This window comes from Peromyscus maniculatus, chromosome 17, assembly GCF_049852395.1.
Source record: "Peromyscus maniculatus bairdii isolate BWxNUB_F1_BW_parent chromosome 17, HU_Pman_BW_mat_3.1, whole genome shotgun sequence".
NCBI lineage: Eukaryota > Metazoa > Chordata > Mammalia > Rodentia > Cricetidae > Peromyscus > Peromyscus maniculatus.
Window position 1 is genome coordinate 51,815,574 of NC_134868.1, and position 21,571 is coordinate 51,837,144.

The 21,571-nt window shown below is 39.3% G+C and overlaps 1 long non-coding RNA gene across 2 annotated transcripts in view; it reads right to left on the reverse strand.

The window, feature by feature from the left end:
• Positions 1-15,707: 15,707 nt before the first annotated feature.
• The window catches only part of LOC143269070 (uncharacterized), a 71,639-nt gene continuing 65,775 nt past the window's right edge, over positions 15,708-21,571 (reverse strand). Inside the window, exons 3-5 of one of the 2 annotated variants that reach the window (XR_013045411.1) lie at positions 19,811-19,899; positions 18,870-19,002; positions 15,708-16,497 (exon numbers count right to left, since the gene is read on the reverse strand). This is a non-coding gene — a long non-coding RNA (uncharacterized LOC143269070). Of the gene's footprint in view, positions 19,003-19,810; positions 19,900-21,571 lie in introns of both variants that reach the window. The other variant, XR_013045410.1, reaches the window with a different exon arrangement.

The window sequence follows — 21,571 nt, forward strand, 5'->3', positions numbered from 1 at the left end:
TTCCATGGTCTCAACAGTCAGTTAAGTGAGGTTCCATATGCAGATCCAGGGCCGAGGTCTCTTCTTACAGGGCTTAGGGCAGTAATAAGTTAGCCTTAGTATCAGAACCTCATTTAAACTGTAAATTGTCCCATGAAAGCTTCTCTTTCATGGGTATTGGCTGGATTCCCAGATCAGCAATTTAAAAAATATTTATGCACAGCTTTCAAGCCTAGCTGTCTATCACACATCTGTGTTAGGTCTGGGCCTTCTGTGGTTCAGGTCATCTCACTGCTGTGTCTACAGATGCCCACAAGTGGACAAAAGCAGCCATACATTCAGTTTTCCCAAAAAATTCGCTTCCATCTCTTGATGGCACACATAATGCTGTTGTTTTCTTAATCTGTCTCTGACACTTTATCATCTACTCTTGGCAGGTAGAAGATAAATAAAGGGTACTTGTGGCTCTATTCCTCAGGCCAAAATGAAAGTCCCATTGCAAAAAGAATTTATTTAGCAGTCCACAGTAATATTCATCAATGAGATGATCTTTTCTGTAGAGAAAAGCTGAATAAGGAAGATGTTAGCACTGGAGAGGACATTGACTGGACTCAAACATACTCAGTAATACAGACACAGTGGTTTAAATCCATGCCTTTAATCTCTTCCTTAACACACACACACACACACACACACACACACACACACACACACACACACACTTTGGTCTATTAACTAGCCAAAGTTTGCATATATATAAACACATGCTTTTGTCTATTAACTGATATAAACCATGTTTCTGGTGTTTTTGTCTTAGAAATTATCTTCTCATAGAAATGTGAAATGAAATTAAAGAGCCAAAGAACAAGTCTTTGAGACTACTTATAGACGAGAAATAAATACCATAGCAGCTCATTACAATGGAAATAGAAGGCATTGTAATGGGAACAGACAAGGTGTGGCAAACCTTGGACATGTTTAAGAGGGTGAAGCCGAGGGAAGATTTCACAAATAAAAATGAGGAAAATTACATCAAACAGTTCAGGAAAAAAAATCTTGATGGCAATGAGTAACAAGAATGGTCACAACCCAGCCTTGAACACAGGACTGCTGGCAGTTGTCCTTTCACAGAAGGCCCCTCTGAAGAGTGCTGTGATGGTTCCAGCTGGTCACTAAGAAAGTCTGTTGTGGTGATTAAAAGCAGGTTTGTGACTGAGAACTTTCCTATAACCTTCTGATTTCACTTGTATTTTGGTAGGGTTGACAGAAGTGACTTTAGTGACTTTAATTTAACTCTGACAACTATCACATTTTTTCATAAACAATTAAAACAAGAATTGTGACATCTTCTTTTTTAATATCACTCCCAAGACTCCATACTACACAATTCCACAGATGGTCCCTGGGTGAGGCCATTCTGAATTTTACACGGATTCTCTTTTCCATTTCAGTAGCCACACCCAACTCCACTTTGGCAGTCACAAGTTACTGCTTGGTTTCTCACACCCTAGAACCAGTCAACCTCGTCACATATTGGTTTCCAAAATTAGTGGCCACAGTTCCCACCATGAGTTCTGATCTACAACAAAGGAAAATGTTTAGCTCACTAAGGATACTTTGGCAACCTTCACAACCTCTTTCTCATAGCCATGGTGAAGAGACTGTCCTCTGGATCCTTCTAGTATGAGTGTGTAGAGTGAGTAGAGAAGTATGGGTCCTTTAGAGTTGAAAATCTGTGTTCATATTCCAATAACTCTAAGCCTCTTAACTCCTACCCTCCCATTAAACCAGGAAAAAATCATGCTTCCAAATTGCTTATATTTTATCCACTTGTTTCACACAGTTAAAGCCCTCTCAGCTTCCTAAGTTATGTTAAATGCAAAATCTCTGCTTCATAGGCCAATGGAAATACATCTGGAGTGATCTAACATGTTTACTTCATGATCCTATTCCTCCAGCACCTGTTTGGACACATATTTCCCACATATTTGTTTGTATAAAATAGAAAATTGAAGTAACTTATTTGAAGAGTGGTATGCTCCTTCCTCATGGGTGATGTTCTCTACCTGGCCTCTAGTGTTCTGTGGTAACCGTAGTTTCATGATACATCTAGAATGAAAGAGAGGGAGGAAATATGCCTGAGAAATGCAGCCAGATTTTACAAGCTATCTGATTTAGGTGTCGTCACCATTTCCTCAAGAACATCATTGCTGACTTTTTCTCAGGTGGGTGGCAGCATTTGTTCAGATAGATGACCAGAATTAGTTCAGTGTCTTCATCTTCATGGAGGTGTTGGTGCAAATCTGTACTATATCTTTAAGAAGACTGCCCATTTCTATTGGTTCTCTAGCAGTAACAGTAAACATGCTGTGAGTCTGGAAATTCATCTTACATTGTCCTCTGGTCCCTCCCGGGATGAGGTTCTGTATCTGGTTTTCATAAAACACAAACCAAAAAGTATCAGATTAAACATCAATCTAAACTGGATTAAATACTTAAATATGAAATATCAAGCTCTGATTTTACTTTTAAATGCTCCATAAGTCTGAACAATGGTTTCTTAAGCATGACCTTAAAATATAGATTGCAATTTAAAAAAAAAGCAGTAAACAGTTATTCTGGACAATTGGAATAGCAAAAGACAGAGAGACAGAGAACACAGAGAGTAACAGAAAGTGTTTCCAAATCATACATAAAGGTGGGCTAACACATTATCTAAGTAGCTACAACAACTAGGTAGAACAACAAAAGCCAATTGAAAATTGACAAAGTAGGGCTTAAGAGAGGGGTCAGTAGTTTAGAACACTCCAAGGGGACCTGCATTCGCCTCCCAGCACCTATGTGGTATGTGGCAGTTCACAACTGTTTGTAACTCTAGTTCCACAGATCCAGGGAGGGGACCCAGTGTCCTCTTCTGACCTTCTGGAAGCACCAGGCACCACACATGGTACTCAGACATATATCCAGGCAAAACACTCATGGACTAACATAAAATAAATAAATAAATATTTTTTTAAAAATCAGCACAGCAGGGCTGGAGTGATGGCTCAGTATGTAAGACTTTCCTATGCAAGAACGAAGGCATGGGTCTGGATCATGAGCACCCCGTGTGAAGAAAAGCGTTGAGCCTCCACATGTGCTTATAACCACAGCTCTGTGGGAAGGAGACAGAAGGAGTTCTGGGAATTGCCACCTGTTGGTTACTTTTCTATCGATGTGGTGAGACATCATAACCAATGAAACTTATAAAAGAGTTTAATTTGGGGCTTACAGTTTCACAAGGTTAGAGTTCATGGCCATCGTGGCTGGAGCATGGCACCAGGCAGGCATTTTACCGAGCATGGAGCTGAAACAGTAGCTGGGAGCTCACATCTTGACACTCAACCTCAAGGCAAAGAGAGAGAGACACTGGGAATGGCGTGAGTCGTTTGAAACCTCAACTCCTGCCCCAGTGATGTAGCTCCTCCTGCAAGGCCACACTTTTTAATCCTTCCCAGAAAGTTTTACCAACTAGGGAACAAGTACTCAAACCTGGGAGCAATCCTCATTCAAACCACTACACTAGCCTAGCTCTAGGTAAGGGACAGACTCTGTTTTTGAGCAATAAGTCAGATAATTATAGAGTAGGTCCACCTTATCCTCCTTTGACCTCTGCATTGACACACGCGCGCACGCACACACACACGTATGCACACACACACACACCCTCATGCACATCTCGCCCAACACCCACATGAAAGAAAATGGGCCAAAAGACTTGATCAGACATTCTAAAAATAACATGGACAAATGGACAAGTGTTTCAGGAAAAATTCTAAAATTACTAATCATTAGTAAAATGCAAATTAAAATTACAAGATATAACCTCTCTCTCATTATTTAAAAATGATGCATACATTGGTGGGAAAGAGGGAACCTTGGTATGATGATGATAATGTGATTAGTATAATTCTTAATTTTTATTTTAATTGGTTAATATTAGTAGTAGTATATGCATGTGGCTTTGGATTGTGTGAGAGAGAGATGAGGGGGTCTATGCATGCCCTGATGCACATGTGTAAGACAAAGGACAACATTGTGGGCCCTTTCCCTCTAACTCTACATGGGCTTTTGAGACTGGTCTCAGGTTGCCAATTTGTGTGGCAACTGCTTTTACATTCTGAGCCATCTATTTCCCCTAGTATAACTTTTATAACCAATTATATGGAAACTTCTCAATAAACTACTGGTAAATTCTACTGCAATGGTACGTTCTCACTTTTGTGTATTTGTGCAAACAAATGAAATATAGAAATTAAAGATATGTCTGCACTTGAATAGTCATCACAACATTCTTCACAGTAGCCAAAATACAGAACCAGCATAGGTATGCATCATGGAAGACTGGATTAAGAAAAAAAAATTCAAGACCAAATGGATCAAAGACCTCAACATAAATCCAACTGAACCTAATAGAAGAGAAAGTGGGAAATAATCTTGAATACATTCACATAGGAGACAACTTCCTGAACAGAACACCAATAGCAGAGGCACTAAGATCAACAATTAATAAATGTGACCTCATGAAACTGAAAATTTTCTGTAAGGCAAAGGACACCATCAATAGGACAAAATGGCAGCCTACAGAATGGGAAAAGATCTTCACTAACCCTACATCTGACAGAGAGTTGATTTCCAAAATATTATAAAGAACTCAGGAAACTAGATATTAACAAACCAAATAATCCAATTAAAAATGGACACCAGTAAATTTGAAGGCAAGTGGACAGAACTAGAAAAAAAAATCATCCTGAGTGAGGGAACCCAGACTGAGAAAGACAAACATGATATGTAATCACTCATAAGTGGATATTAATTGTAAAATAAAGTCTAACTATGCTACAATTTACAGATCCAGAGATGTTAGGTAACAAGAAGTGTTCATGGAGAGATACCCAGATCTCCCTGGGAAGGGGAAATAGAAGAGATTTCATCAGTAGACTGAGGGTGGGTGGGGACTGAAATGTGAGCCATCAGGTCATGGGGGGATGAAGAGGGGGAGTACTAAAATAGACTACTGGAAAAGGGGGCATTTTATGGTCAGGTGAAAACCTGGCACAAGGGAATCTCCCAGGAATCTACAAGGTTGGCCGCAGCTAAGACTCTGAGCCATAGCAGATATGTAGTCTGACCTGGCCATCTTCTGTGGCCAGGCAAGACTTCAAGTGGAGGGAGTGGGAAAGCAACCCAGCCACATAACCTTTGACCTTCAGTCTGTCCTACCTATGGGATATGCTGGGTAAAGGTAGCCTAGAGATTGAGGGAGTGGTCAAGCAATGACTTGCCTAGGCTAAAACTCATGCCAGCAGGATAAACCCACCCCTGACACTGCCAGGAGGACTGGAACCCACAGGCTGGATGACTCAGAGACCTAGGATAGAACCAAACAGAGGGGGAAAATGTCATTGTAATGACACCTAACAATTTTCTGCTATACACACAGATTGGTGCCCAGCCCAATTATCATCAGAGAAGATTCATCCAGCAACTGATGGTAACAGATGCAGACCTAGAGCCAAACATTAGGCAGAGCTTGGAGGATTCCTGCAGAAGAGAGGGAGAAAGGATTGTAGGAGCCAGAGGGGTCAAGGGCAAGAAAACTGACAGAATCAACTAATCTGAGTTCATAGAGGCTCACAGAGACTGATCAGAGAACCACAAAGTCTGCATGGGACTGACCTAGGCACTCTGCATATTTGTTAAATTTGTGTAGCTTTGTCCTCTTGTGGAACTCCTAACAGTGGGAACAGGGGCTGTTTCTGACTCTTTTAGTGGCTTTTGGGACCCTACTCATCATACTGGGTCTCCTTGCCAAGCCTTACTACATGGGGAGATGCTTAGTCTTACTGCAACTTGATATGCCATGTTTATTGATACTCATGGGATACCCACCCTTCCTAAACAGAAATAGAGGAGGAGTGGATTGGGAGGTGGGAACAGAAGAGGTGTGGGAGATGTACTGGGAGGACAGTGTGGCTGGGATATAAAATAAAAAAAATACTAAAAAAGTAAAAAGAAAATTAAAGTGTATACATACATCAGTCAAGCCTGCCTCCACAGACTCCATGTTCTTAGGTCCATCTCTGGTCCCATAGCCCCTGTACATGCTTTCCTTAGTGAATCCTTTCCAGAACCAAGGCTGTCCAAACCATTTCCACATCCAAGTCTAGCTCTGGACATGCAGTTTGTGCATCCATTTTGCCTGGAGAGTTCCCTCAGGAACAGGCCAAACTTCACTTTGTCCACCCTCAGAGGCCTAGCTCCAGCCATGCAGCTTGTGACCAGCTTTGACTAGTGATATTCCCAGCACTTAACCACCAGCACCATCCCTACAACCATCAGGCCTAGCTCTGGAAGACCTGCTTCTGTACTGGTCCAGTGTGAGTCAGGCTGGACTCTCACATCAGACATACAACCAAGGAAAGAAGTCCATATGCTCAGGTAACATCATAAAAACACAAATAGTATGGAAGGGCAAGATACTATGCACCCACAAGTACACCCACAAGTACACTAGTCTAAGGTCTCTAAAGAGAATTTCCTAGACATTCCCAATGACACAGAATCTAAAAGAACAATAACAAACCTTATCAGAGAATTCAAGTTTAAAGAAGACATGAACGAGCACCTCAATGAACTTAGAGAGGATAAAAATAAGTGCCTGGATAATGGCCAAGAAAATACAAACATGTGACTGAATGAAATGGTAAAGACAATCCAGGATTTAGAAACTGAATTGAGCAAAGGTACAGGAATATTGAATGGGACTGAGGCTGCAATTGAGATGGAACTGAAAGGTCAATAACCCAATCACAAAACTTGGGGGAAGCCTTTCAATAGAATGGATCAAGTAAAAGATAGAATATCAGGATTTGATAAAGTGAAGAACAGGACCACTTAAACAAAGAATATGACATTTTTAAAATCATGAATGAAACATAGAAGAACTGTGGGGAACAATGAAAAAAGTACCTCTTTGAATTATAGGCATGGATGGAGAAGAATCCCAAGTCAATAGCATAGGCCAGATGTCCAACAAAATTATAGAATAAAATTTCCCCAAATTCAGGAAATATACACTCATATAGAAGCAAGCAGAACTACAAATAGACAAGATAAGACAAGAAACCCTCCATGACATATTATAAGTACATAAAATAGCAAATATACTAACAAAGAGAGGATATTGGAGCTGTAGGGGAAAAAATAAGGAAAATCAAGTCATCTGTACAGGAAAAGCCATTAGAATGATGCCTTATTTCTTTATGGAAGCTTCAAGTGTGAGAGGAGCACAATGTAATTCAATTTCTAAAAGACTATACATGCCAACCCTGACTACTGTACCCATCAAAATTATCTGCCATAGTTGAAGGAAAAAAAGTAAACTTTCCATAGTATAAACAATCAAAAAGTGTAGATGTAACCAATCGTATTATTAAAATAAGAAACACAGAGCCAAGGTAAAAGAGAAAAGCCGAGAGGTCAGAGCTCAGAGATAAAATCTTACCTCCTGCAGTGCTCCTAGCTTCCCCGAGAGAGGGAGGTACTTCCTGTGTCCCTGTTTAAATAATCTTTCTGTTCTGCCTTCTCATTGGTTGTAAACCCAACCACATGACTGCCTCATCACTGCCTGTAAGTACCGCCCTCCAGGTCTTAAAGGCGTATGTCTCCAATACTGGCTGTATCCCTGAACACACAGAAATCTACCTAGCTCTTCTAACCACCACGCTCTTACTATGGCTCTAATAGCTCTGACCCCAGGGCAACTTTATTTATTAACATAAAATTAAAATAACATTTCAGTACAAATAAAATATCACCACATTTCCCCTTTTCTATTTTAATAAAAAGAAAAAAGGCAAAAGGTTATAACTAACAAAAGAAAAACTATATACAAAAGTACAATAACTATATACAATATATACAAGTAACAAATACCTAAACGATGTCTAGTCCATTTGTATTTGACAAATCAGAGAAAATAATTCCCTTATCTATCCTATTTTAGTAAGTCCAAAATGTATCTAATTCACTTTCTATCCTAATTAATCTTCAACTATAACTAACTAATCTTCAACTCCCTCAGAGACCCAAGAAGGAAATAATATTAGCTAACAAAAATAAAAACAGGAAGTGCACAAAAGCAACTTCCAAAAATTTTGTGAGTTGACAGAAACAGCCAGCTGCCTGGACAGTCACCTGAGGTTTCTCCACAGTGTTGGGGCATCATCTTCAGCCTATAGGCTTATGGTATCTGACAGACTCATTTGTGAAGTAGGTTGTACACAAGGTCAACAGTTCAACCTCACACTGGGTGAGAGCAGTCCATGTACCAGAAACACCTGAATTCCACTAGTGTCATGTCATGATTCAGGATTTTAAATTCTGGAAATTGTTGATGGTTTTTGAATTCAGCTGTCCATTCTTCTTGGCTGTGTATATATGGCTTCATCTCAGCATCCCCTTCTCCACATCCCTCTATTAAATGCCAGTCTACTATTGAGAGGCGTGAGCTTTCAGTTGCTGTTCCATTGCACAACAGAAGGCATCGGCCCACTGCCTGTTCAGCTGCCTTCAAAGAAAAGGGCACTGTACCTTTTCCAGATAGTGAAGGCCACTTCAGGGATGGTGCCATATTGTCCTGGCCTCAGAAGATGCCGTCTGATAAAGCCATAACCACACTTGTTTTGGCAGGAATCGGTAGTCCTTTGTTTCGTGTTCTGTCTGTCCATTTTGTCCTGTTGATACGAGGATACTTTGTTGTCCAGTGGCTAACTTTTGCCACAATGAAAATTAACTCCATATGCAGTTTCTTCAATGCCCATATTTTCTCTGAAGTAGATTGGTACTGCCAGGAGCCGACATGTCTCAAAAAAGAAAAATTTCTAAGTTATTAAAACATTTTAAATGCCATATTTGGTAGATTTCTGAAGGGTTTGAAGATGACCTGTCTAAAATATATCTGCTCAATTTTTAAAACATATCTAATATGACTACAATTTCTATTGTAATGTCTAATTACTAACTTTCATTTCTTTATATCCTAATAGTTGGTAATAATGTAAAGTATTTAAAACTAGTAATTGTCTTTTTCTTTTCTTTTCTTTCTTTCTTTTTTTTTTTTTTTTTTTTTTAAAAAAACAAGAACCTTAAATCTAATCTCCTTTGCTTAGCCTTTTTCCTAACCCTTGACAACTTGTAACCAACCCCCCTAAACAATGAAAATTATCCCAGACCCAAAACCCATTAAAAGAACCAAAAAACCACCCGCCCCACACCACTTCTTTGGCAATGTGGGTGTCATATTCTTAAAATTGCTTCCTGCTGGGTATGGGCGAAGTTATCTTTATCCTGAAAGAAAAATTTAGGTTAATTGTCAAATTCTAGGAAAGGTAACTATATCCTTCATTATTATCCAGTCTGTGTATAAAGCCAAAGTTCAGGGTTTATCTCAAGTCCTTATTCAAGTAGTCTTTGAGACTGGATCATCTCAGCTAGTCATCTCAAAATTGCTCTGAGCACCTTGTAGTTCAAAGCTGATCTGTAGATGATGTTTGTCAGTTTAGTGATATTATTATTGTCCACGTGGAATTGTTGTTGTTGTTGTTGTTGTTGTTGTGGGGACCCATTTTCTTCCTGGAGACTTCAGTTGATGTTAGGCCTGGCCATGATTTCCTGCAGAAAACTGATAAGAGACTCGAACACAAAGACATATATATGCAGCTAATTGAAGCCTTTTTTCTAGAATTAGTTAGTACTCTATATGACCATTCCTATCTTAACAAAGTTTAAAATGTATATGTATCTATTAATCTTGTAAATTTTGATATAAAATTTATACTTTAAGAAAAGTTTAAAGAATCAGAATAGAATCAAAGAGTAGAGATTAGTAATAGAATAGTCCCTTAATTAATTTGGCTTTTGTCCTGTCCCATAGCAGAAAATGGCTCTTTTATTCTGGCATGATACAGGGAGTTTGTATTTTCATTTTAACAACATGCTTGAGTTTAAAGAAGGAGAGAGCCATTCTCCAACTCCAAAGTCAGCTTTAAATTTTAATTGAACTGGGACTATTAGAAAACCAATAGTGTTAAATCTTTAGAGAAAAGCAGAAACAAACATTTAAGAAGACATAAATTTTTTTTTTTTTTTTTAGATTATATATACCCATACGCCGTTTCACTTTGTTTCCTGGGATAGATGATTTGTCCCTTTTCTTCAGTTGTCTCATTTGTCTTGTGTCCTTCAGATTCCTTAACCTTCATTCTCCTAAAAGACAAAAACAAAAACCTTCCCCCAAGACTAATTTTGGGGATGTTCCTTTTTGGCAAGTTATTATCTGATTAAATGAAAAGACATGTGTTACAGGTACAAGTTAGTTTAAATTGGATGTTCATGCTGGTTGATGAACTATCACCTCCTCTAATTAAGAGGTTTTTCTTGTTCAAATCGAATCTTTATCAATTTTGATGGTATCCACAGCTTATCTTCTCCTGTAGAAACAAAAGCAAAACCTCGTCCCCAACGTAATACATACCCTGGCTTCCATTCTGAGGTCAGCACATCCTTAAAGTATATAGGCTGATTTAATTCTGCAGTTTTTTTCTATTACCCAATGTCTCTCTGCAGCTGTTGTTCCTTTCTCATTGGCATTCAGAAAATTCAAAGTTAATAGAGCATTATGCAGTCTATTTCTGGGGGTTTTTGTTACTCCTTTCTGTTTATTTAGCATATCCTTTAGAGTTCTGTTTGACCTTTCTATAACTGCTTGACCTGTAGGATTATGTGGTATACCTGTAATATGCTTTATATTGTAATAAGCAAAAAACTGTTTCATTTTAACAGAGACATATGATGGAGCATTGTCAGTTTTGATTTGTGCAGGTATACCCATAATGGCCATAACTTCTAGCAAATGAGTGATTACAGAATCAGCTTTTTCAGAACTCAGAGCAGTTGCCCATTGAAATCCTGAATAAGTATCGATAGTGTGGTGTACATATTTCAGTTTTCCAAATTCTGCAAAGTGAAACACATCCATCTGCCAGATTTCATTTCTCTGAGTACCCTTTGGGTTACATCCTGCTGGTAATGGCGTTTGATTATAGAAGGAACAAGTAGGACATTTCTTTACTATTTCTTTGGCTTGTTGCCAGGTTATGGAAAAATCCTTTTTTAAACCTTTACTATTGACATGATGTTTTTTATGAAATTCTGAGGCCTCCAGCACATTTCCTATCAATAATTTATCAATCTCATCATTGCCTTGTGCTAGAGGGCCTGGCAGACCAGTATGAGATCGGATGTGAGTTATATATAAAGGATGACTCCTTTTCCTGATTGTATCTTGTAATTGAATAAATAGTGAAGTTAATTCTGAAGCATCAGGGATAAATTCTGCAGTCTCAATATGTAATACCACTCTTTCAGCATACTGAGAGTCAGTTACTATGTTGAGAGGTTCTGAAAAATCCATTAATACCAACAGAATAGCATACAATTCTGATTTTTGCACTGAATTATAAGGACTTTGTACCACTTTACTTAAATTTTCTGATTTGTAACCTGCCTTTCCTTGTTTGTTGGCATCTGTATAAAATGTACGAACTCCAGATATGGGTTTTTGCCGTACAATGCGAGGCAAGATCCAATCAGCTCTCTTTATAAAATCAATTCTGTTGCTTTTGGGATATTTGCTGTTAATTTCTCCCAAAAAATTACTGCAAGCTCTTTGCCAAGGTTCACTTTCTGTCCATAATTTTTCAATGTCCTCCTTAGTTAATGGTACGACAATTTCTGCTGGGTCTATTCCTGCTAATTGACGAAGTCTCAATTTTCCTTTCCAAATCAAGTCAGAGATTTTTTCCCCATAAGTTTTTAATTTTTTATTTGGTTTATTTGGTAAAAATATCCATTCCAATATAATATCTTCCCTCTGCATTAATATTCCAGTAGGGGAATGCCTAGAAGGTAAAATAACCAAAATGCAATCCAGCTTTGGATCAATACGATCCACGTGCCCTTCATGTACTTTCTTTTCTACCAAGGCCAATTCTTTCTCAGCTTCAGGTGATAATTCTCTTGGACTATTTAAGTCCTTGTCACCTTCTAAGGTTTTGAACAAATTAGTCAGTTCATCATTTTTTACCCCAACAATAGTTTGTAGATGAGAAATATCTCCAAATAATCTTTGAAAGTCATTAAGAGTCTGTAGTCTATCTCTCCTAATTTGTACCTTTTGGGGTCTAATTTTTTGTAGCTCTATTTTATATCCTAAATAATTAATAGAATCTCCTCTTTGTATTTTTTCAGGAGCAATTTGTAATCCCCAGCAAGGCAAAATTTTCTTTACTTCTTCAAACATTCTTTCTAAAGTATCTGCATTTGAGTCAGCTAGTAAAATATCATCCATATAATGATAAATTATAGATTTAGGAAATTTTTTACGTATCACTTCCAATGGCTGTTGTACAAAATATTGGCACAGAGTTGGGCTATTTAACATTCCCTGTGGGAGGACCCTCCATTGAAATCTTTTAACCGGTTGAGAATTATTATAAGTAGGCACTGTGAAAGCAAATCTTTCTCTGTCTTTTTCTTGTAAGGGTATTGAAAAGAAACAGTCTTTTAAATCAATAACCATGAGAGGCCATCCTTTTGGTAACAGAGTAGGCAAAGGAATTCCAGATTGTAGAGAGTCCATCGGCTGAATTACTTTGTTAATTGCTCTAAGGTCTGTTACCATTCTCCATTTACCAGATTTCTTTTTAATAACAAATACAGGAGAATTCCAAGGGCTGGTTGACTGTTCAATATGCTGAGCATTTAACTGTTCTTCTACCAGCTCTTCTAAAGCCTGGAGTTTCTCTGTTGTTAAAGGCCATTGCTGAACCCATACAGGCTTGTCTGTTAACCATTTTAAAGGTAGAGCTGCTGGTATTTTTGGAAGATTATCAGTTGTTGTGCCCTGTTCTTGTATAATATGGATGGCTGGTGACCACTCAAAATAATGCCTTCTAATATTTCTCTCAGAAACATGTGCTAGTGTATGATTTGTTTCTGAGATTGGAGGGATTTTAATCTGAGTATTCCATTGTTGCAACAAGTCTCGACCCCACAGGTTCATAGCTATGTTAGCGACATATGGTTTTAATTTTCCTCTCTGTCCTTCTGGACCTATACATTCCAGCCATCTTGCACTCTGTTTCACTCCAGATAATGTCCCAATTCCTAACAGTTGAACGTTTACCTCCTGAAGAGGCCAAGCTGGATGCCAAAATTCTGGTGCAATTATGGTAATGTCCGCACCTGTGTCTACCAGACCAGACAACAAAACACCATTTATTTTTATCGTTAATTTTGGCCTCTGTTCATTAATAGAAGTTTGCCAAAAAATTTTCTTTATGTTTTTTCCTGAATTTTCTATTCTCTCTGTTTCATCATCCTGACCAGCATGATTTATTCCAATAGTCATTTGGTTATTTAATCGCTCAGAGCAGGGATTTCCTCTACAGCTGCAGGAAAGGTTTGAACTGGTTTTGCTATGGGGGCCTGCATGAGGCCCCTCCGGGAGTTTCCCGAAAACTGAGGCAAAGAATTACCCTGTCTGTCCTTTGTTGATCTACATTCGTTGGTCCAGTGTTTTCCTTTACCACACCTTCTGCATACTCCAGAAGGAAGGGGCATTCTGTTGCCATTGTTCCTTGAAGAAACATTGCTTCTAGGAATGACCTGTTTACAGTCCCTTTTAAAATGTCCTTGCTTTCCACACCCAAAACATCTAACACTCCTCAAACCTTTTGAAATTACTTCTCCTACCCACGTATCATGCTCATCAACCTCAACATTAATTGTTTCTCTAATCCAATCTTCCAAAGGTGCAGATCTTGCCCTTAACGGCCTGATTATTCTTTTGCATGCTGCATTCGCATTCTCAAATGCCAAAGCTTCAATTATTGTCTTACTAGCTTCTGATCCTGAGACCATTCTGTTTACTGCTGAAGCCAGTCTTTCTAAAAAATCTGTGAAAGATTCTTTTGGGCCTTGCATAACCTTTGTGAATGACTCAGGTTTTTTTCCTGGTTCATCAACTCTGTCCCATGCATTCAAGGCTGCCATTCGACATAAAATTACGGTTTGAACATCATATAAACATTGTGTTTGTATTGAAGCATATTGGCCTTCTCCAATAAGCTGATCCTGACAAACTTGTATTCCTTTTTCCCTCCATTGTGTTTCTACGTTTCTAGCTTCATCCTTAAACCACGTTAGAAATTGGATTCTCTGGCTGGGTTCCAGAACAGCTTGTGCAAGGTCCCGCCAGTCCTGTGGTATAATCCTATTATATGTTGACCAAGAGTTTAACATTTGCTTTACATATGGGGAATGCATGCCATAAGATACTATTGCCTCCGTAAACCTTTTAAAATCCATCAGTTCAATTGGAGCCCAGATATTTTGTGTAGTCATTTGATCAGGCATCTGCTGTACGGTTACAGGATAAATTAAGGATGACTGTGTGAAAACAGGCTTTCTTTGTGTAACCTTATGATCCAAACTTGAACCAACTTCACTGTTAAAATTAACAGGTTTTTCTAAAGCTGTTATCCTGGCACTTAAATCGACTATCTTTTTAAATAGTAAAATGAGAATAAGCATGGTGATTAACTGCATAATTCCCATAATACTAATCTTTTCATATAGTTGTTCCATTGTCAGACTGCCTAAAATTTCAAACAAAACCCAATTTTCTTCCAATGTACACAGGAAACCCATTTTTTTTAAATGTGGAAAAAATTTGTCTTTTAAATAGTTTCCTTTATGACTTACCAAATCTCCAAATCTGCGTAGAACAGTAGAAATCCGAGCGAATTTCAAAACAGCCACCTAGAGTCCTAGGTGTAAATCCAGAGAGAGAGAGAGAGAGAGAGAGAGAGAGAGAGAGAGAGAGAGAGAGACAGAAACAGAGAGACAGAGAGAAAGCAAGAGAGAAAGCGAAAGCGAAAGTGAAAGTGAAAGCGAAGGGGTAGCCGGCTAAAGCTTAAAGCCAGCCAGTTGTTCCCTCTTGAGCTGAGTCAAGGCTTGGCTTTACTGCCAGGGGCCCTGTTTAGCAGGGCAGGCCTGAGCTGTTTGTAGCACTGGCTTTAAGCAAGCAGCTCACAGTCCAGCCTGAGCCCAAGCAGACCTGGGCCGGGGCTAGGGAGCTGGCTGCTCCGGCTAGGGAGCCGGCCCCAAGCAGTTTTTAATGGAGTCTTGTCACGTTGGGCGCCAGATGTAGATGTAACCAATCGTATTATTAAAATAAGAAACACAGAGCCAAGGTAAAAGAGAAAAGCCGAGAGGTCAGAGCTCAGAGATAAAATCTTACCTCCTGCAGTGCTCCTAGCTTCCCCGAGAGAGGGAGGTACTTCCTGTGTCCCTGTTTAAATAATCTTTCTGTTCTGCCTTCTCATTGGTTGTAAACCCAACCACATGACTGCCTCATCACTGCCTGTAAGTACCGCCCTCCAGGTCTTAAAGGCGTATGTCTCCAATACTGGCTGTATCCCTGAACACACAGAAATCTACCTAGCTCTTCTAACCACCACGCTCTTACTATGGCTCTAATAGCTCTGACCCCAGGGCAACTTTATTTATTAACATAAAATTAAAATAACATTTCAGTACAAATAAAATATCACCACAAAAAAGTTTTTTTTTTCTTGGTTTTTCGAGACAGGGTTCCTCTGTGTAGCTTTGCGCCTTTCCTGGAACTCACTTGGTAGCCCAGGCTGGCCTCGAACTCACAGAGATCCGCCTGCCTCTGCCTCCCGAGTGCTGGGATTAAAGGCGTGCCCTACCACCGCCCGGCTCAAAAAGAATTTTTATGTCCACCAAACCATTCATCCTGAGAATATGGGAAACAATACTGTGGAGTCAAGAGAGGAATAAGCATAGCCAATAGACTATGGAAAGAAAACAAATAATATGTAATTACTGAAAAACAAAAGAGGACTAAGAACACGGACAGCAAATAACAACAAAACCAAAGTGACAGCAATCAACAAATACCTTTCAATAATAACTTTAAATGTGAATGGCACATAAGCCTCCAACCAAAAGGCACACGTTTGTTGAATCCATTCTTTCTGTTGCCTAGGTAAGAAATATATCTTACCTTCAAAGGTAGATACCACTTTCAAGTGAATAAATGGGAAAATATATTCCAAGAAAATGGGACCAAGAAGCAAACAGATGTTACTGTCCTAATAATTGACAAAATAGACATCAAGCTAAAATTAATCAGAAAAGATAAAGAGGGACACTTTATCCTAATCAAAGAAAGACTTACTCACGCTGTCACTGCACTTCTAAACGTGTTCACTAAATCCTGGCATACTCAGTTTTATAAAAAGCATATTACTGGACTTAAAGACAGAGATTACTTCCAACAATGTATTAGGTGAATTTAATTCACCCTTTCTCCAATACATAGGTCATCTGAAACAAAATGAACAGAGAAACATCAGTATTAAATTACACCTTACATTAAGTGTACCTAATGCACATCGGTAGACTATTATACTTAAACACCAAAGAATACGTATTCTCAGCAGCCATTGAAAGCTTCTGTTATAGAACACACACACACACACACACACACACACACACACACACACACACTAATCTTCACACATCTAGAAAAACTGAAATAGCTCTGTGTACCTCTCTGACCACAATGTTATAAGGCTTAACATCAACAGCAAACAAATTTTTATCAATTATTCAAACTCATAGATATTAAACAACTCATTACTAAATAATGAGGACATCAAAGAGGAAATCAAGAAATAAATAAAATATTTCCTATAACTAAATAGGAAATATTTTAAAATTTGAAATTGAAACTTTAAAATTTAAAAATTGAAAATGAAAACACAATACAACAAAACTCTGAAATGCACTAAAAGCTGTGCTAAAAGAAAAATTCAGAACTTTGCTTGTCTATGATAAAAAAATCAGAAACAGCAAAAATAAGTGACTTAATGATACAACTCAAGAATTTGTAAAAAAGAACAAACCACACTCAAATCCAGGAGACGCCTAGAATATATAAAAATCAAAGCATAAATTAATGCAATATAAATAAAAATACAAAGAATCAATGAATCTAAGAGCTGGTTCTTGAAAAAGATAAACAAGATCCATAGACCCTTATCCCAACTAAACAAAATGAAAAAGACCCAAATCAACAGATTAGGAAATGAATGGGGAAACATTACAACAGACACTAAAGAAACTTGTAATTTATAAAGGAAACACTTTAAAAACCTATACTCTGGCTGGGCATTGGTGGCGCATACCTTTAATCCCAGCATTCAGGAGGCAGAGTCAGGTGGATCTCTGTGAGTTCGAGGCCAGCCTGGTCTCCAAAACGAGTTCCAGGAAAGGTGCAATGCTACACAGAGAAACCCTGTCTTGGAAAAAAAAAAAAAAAGCTATACTCTGTTAAATTATAAAATCTAAAAAAATTTAAAAAATTTAAAATTTTTCCAACTAAGACTTCATAAATTATTTTAATAAATAGAAACAGAAGAACAGTTACAGACCTTTTCTACAAAGTCAGTATTACTATAATACTGAAACCAGGTAAAGACAGCAAAATAGAAAGCTATAGGGCAATAGTCATGATGAACAAAACTTCTCAATAAAATACCTGAAAACTGATACAGGTATATGTCAAAATAATTATCCATTTTGATCTAGTTGGTTTCATCATCAGTTTGTAGGCATTGGCCAATATAAGTAAGTCAATAAAAATATTAGCCATATAAATGGACTTTAAGATAAAAATAACATAATCACTAATGGATGCAGAAAATGGCTTTGAAAAAAATGTAACAAACCTTCATGATATAAATCTCAGAGAGAGTTGGTTTGAAGAAAACAAATGAGAATAAAATAAAGACTATATAGGACAAAGCCAGAGCCAACATTGCCCTGAATGGAGATAAACTTGAAACAATCCGGTTAAAATAAGGAACAAGGTGGGTCTGCCCACTATTTCCACTCCTTTTCAATATAGTGCTTGAAGCCCTAGCTAGAACAACAAGATAAGAAAAGAAAATTAAAGGGATACAAATAGGAAAAGAAGTCAAATTATTCCTACTAGCAGATGATAGAATAGTATACTTAAGAAATCCCAAAAATTCCACCTGAAATCTTCTATAAATGATCAACATTTTCAGAAAAATGGCAAGATATGAAATCAGCTCACAAAAATCAGTGGCCTCTCTGTATACCATTAACAAACATACCAAAAATGAGATCATGGACATACTCCCATACACTACAGTCTCAAAAATAATCTAGAAATAAACCCAACCAAGGAGGTCAAAGACTCTTACAATGTAACTTTAAATCTCTGAAGAAAGAGACTGTGGAAGAGAAATAGAAAGACATCCCATTCTCGTGCATTGGTAAAATCAGTTTTGTGAAAATGACAATCCTACCAAAACCAATTTTCATATTCAACTAAACCACAAACAAAACCCCCATCTCATTTTTCATAGGAATAGCAAAGAACCCTAAAATTCATATCAAACTACAGAAGACCCTGGACAACAAAAGCCATCCTGAGCCAAAAAAACAGTGCTGGATGGGTTGCTATTTCAGATCTCAAGATGGATGACAGAGCTATTATTATACTTGGTTCTAATGCTGAGTTACCACAATTATAATCAGCTGAATTGGGGATCTCACCTAAAGAACTGTCCTGAAGGATGTGGAAAGTTGCACCACAATTGAGGGCTATACTATCTGTTAGGAGCCCAGATAAAATAAGTTTATTTTGAAAGTAAGTTTGTTCTCACCTTTATCTGTCCCATTATTGCTGATGCTGTCCATTCCCTTGCTAACAGTACAGCCATGTTTGTAGCAGGGTCCTTGCTGTTGTTCCCTTTGGTGGTGGGGGCCAAGTAGGCGCAGAGTCAAACCACACAGACTCTGGGAGAATGTCGAAACAACAAGCTCCATTTATTCAGGAAGAGGCAAGCCTTATATACCCTCCACCCCACCCTTGGGGGAGGTCTGATGAATATGCATCAGCTGGTGTGACATGGCTGCCTCTCATTGGTCCAGGTCATCTCCAGCTCATGTTTCAGCTGCTGTTGCTAAGACCATCAGGCAGATCCAGGCTGGCTCTCAGAAAGTATCTTTTTTACTTGTTTGGGTCGTCTGGCCCTCAAGCCGGTTAGGGATGAGTCATCCCACATATCCACCCCTTTTTATTATTTTATAGGACATGTTCAGTGGGAGCTAGGGTACATTGCCCCACCTCAGGAGAGCTCAGCATAGTGGACTGTGCCTGTCTTAGATTGGCTTGCCAAACAAGCTTGTATCCGTCATTGACTACCAGCCCTGGAAGAGCATCAGTCCTGAAGAGTTGTCTGGGTGGTGGGCTTTAGGCAGTAGCCTTCTGTATCTCAGTGAGCCATATGTGTATTATCTCTCTAGGAGGACTTTGATCTAGGTATCCGAGAGCCAATAAAACCTGTAGGGTCACCTTTGTGGATGCCTTCTGTTAGTGAACCTTTTGCAGAAGATATTTGAACAAGAGAAGGATTAGTCAAAATTTTCAATCTCAAGGACATGGATGGGACCCCAGTCATTTTTGTCATGCCAATTGAAGTCTTTTTGGTGGTGTATAATCGACCTTGTAGGGGTCGAGGCAATTGCTTAATCTCTAGGGTCGCATGTCAGTGATGCCATGACCTTTACTAATGTCACAGTAGCAAGACAAATCATACATTACCCCTCTGAAGCTTCTTCTTTGTCCAAATTCTCTTGGTCTGCTGCTGGACGCACATCTCTGGAGGGTACCCATAATGGTGTGGTGGTATCCTGGGGAAAAATGCAAGCATACCCTTACCCCCGGGTTAATAGGGGAACAGTGTTGCCATTGAAGGGTGATGGGATCCCTTCAATGTACCAAGAGCAATGTTGTCTCCCAAGGCAAGTAAATAAGTGTGTTGTCCAATTCGGGCTTATATGACAGGGTTAACTTATGGTCCTCGACCCGTGAGCATCTCAAGAGAAACAGAGATGTTGTACTGTATATTAAAACAAGCCTGAGCCTCAGCCTGGTCATCATAGACAGCTCTCCAATTAAGGAAGACCATAGGCTCCAACACAGCCTTTATCAAATTGTGCCAGTCATAATAAGTCTGTAAATGCATTGCCCATTGTCGTAGGGCTTGCTCAAAATATGGTGAGTCAGGACCTGATTCATTAGCACCCTTACAGACCAAAGACAGGTCTGCAAGAGGGGTAGGTATCCACGGCTGGTTAGCCACTTTGGGGCCCACATTAACTGGAAATGCCATGGTGGGCATGTGTGGCACCATAGGTAGAACAGGCTAAGAAGTATGCGGAGCAGCTGTCTCGGCAGGCAGACATCCAGTCAAATCACTCTGTGGATACTGCAGTGGTCGGGTCGCCACTCGAGGCATGGGGGGAGCAGAGAGAAGGGCTGCCAGTATAGGCTTAGATGCTGCTGCAAGCATTTCCTCTCCCTTTCCATCACTTTATGTCTATTCTCATGCCTCTCCTTGCCAGCAGAGGCAGAGTAAATAGCAGTCATGGATGGAATGAAGGTGATAGATAAGTTAGTTTTACATTGTTTCTGACAGTGTTTTTTGTGGGCCTCAGTAGAGGATGATTTTAGGCCTTCAATTGTAGACAACAAAATGGGCATGAAAAACAATTGGAGAGTTACTCCTGAGGCCACTTCACTGTTTCTGGCCAGGAACAGAACTCTTATCCAAAGATCGGGTTCCCACATGTTCTCTGAAAAAAATCTATGGAGTAAGCACTACCAACTACTGATCCATCTCTCCAGGCATCACAACCCACAAGCACACGCATGCATTCACACACACACACACACACACACACACACACACACACACACACACACAACTAAAAATACTCAGATGGTGGCTGTTGTTTCCTGAGGGTCCAGCCCTTATATGGAAACACCAAGCAAGCCTGAACAAAAGTATGTGCCACCCTACCGTACAGACAGACTCACAAACAAGACAAACAGAAAGAAGAAAGTGGGGGTCCCAGCATTTACCTGCTGAAAGGACCGAATTTACACAACCAACGTGGAGGGACCTACTCACCGAAATGTACCACTCAAGGGGGCTTCTCAGAACCAACGTAAATACCGCTCAAGGGGGCTGCTCAGAACCAACATAGAGGGACCTACTCACCGAAATGTACCGCTCAAGGGGGCTTCTCAACCATTGTCGCATATGAGTAAAGGTAGACAAACAGACCCTGTTCAAGTACCATATGTCCCGGGTTTCGGCACCAGATGTAGCAGGGTCCTTGCGGTTGGGAGTGGGGGCCAAGTAGGCGCAGAGTCAAACCACACAGACTCTGGGAGAGTGTCGAAACAACAAGCTCCATTTATTCAGGAAGAGGCAAGCCTTATATACCCTCCACCCCACCCTTAGGGGAGGTCTGATGAATATGCATCAGCTGGTGTGACATGGCTGCCTCTCATTGG